Below are 761 nucleotides of genomic sequence, written 5' to 3' on the forward strand. Positions count from 1 at the left end.
ACTTAATTTTTGTGACCTGCGTTGAGTTCCCACGTCTGATGTACAAGCTCACTGCTAGTCAGATCTAGCCCACTTTTATTTGCCTAAGGTTCCTTGAGGCGGTCGATTTATAACTGCGGTATTAGTAGCACTTACTAGGGGTGTGACTTATACTGCCCGTTATTCGGGTTTCTTCTAAGATTTCTTTCTACATCCCATCAATATTAAGGTAATGACAGGAGACATATATGTACTTCTACTGGGTTGGGAGCAAACTTGGTGAATGGAGATGTGGGTATCTTTGGCTGATTGGAGGCAATACCGCTTAATTGTCCTGACTTACTCCATTGTGCACAGACAATTTCTTTGAAAAATACACGTCGTTTGTTGCTTGACAAAATTTAATGGATGTTTTCCTCATTTCTATAATGGTGATAAAGAGTGCCAATAAAAATTGAAATTCCCGCAGTATACTCTGCAGATTTACTTGTAATTTATTCCAGAAATATCAAGCTAGAATAAGATGTAATTATCAGACAAATTTTGTTGGTATTACCTCACTCCTAACTGGGTTTTTTTATATTCGGTGCACAACCGCCAAGAAATGTTAAAAATATGTAAATTATATAAATTGGGTGTTGATATCAATGAGAGTGGTCCTGAATATAACAAACGTAGTAAAGTAAATACATGTAATGCTCTTTTGATGTTTGCTATTTAGACTGACCTGCGGCTACCTTGCAGTCAGCAGCTCCTGGCTCAGTGTGGGCTCAGAACAGGGC

This window comes from Echinococcus granulosus (assembly GCF_000524195.1).
Source record: "Echinococcus granulosus chromosome Unknown EG_S00008, whole genome shotgun sequence".
Classification (NCBI taxonomy): domain Eukaryota; kingdom Metazoa; phylum Platyhelminthes; class Cestoda; order Cyclophyllidea; family Taeniidae; genus Echinococcus; species Echinococcus granulosus.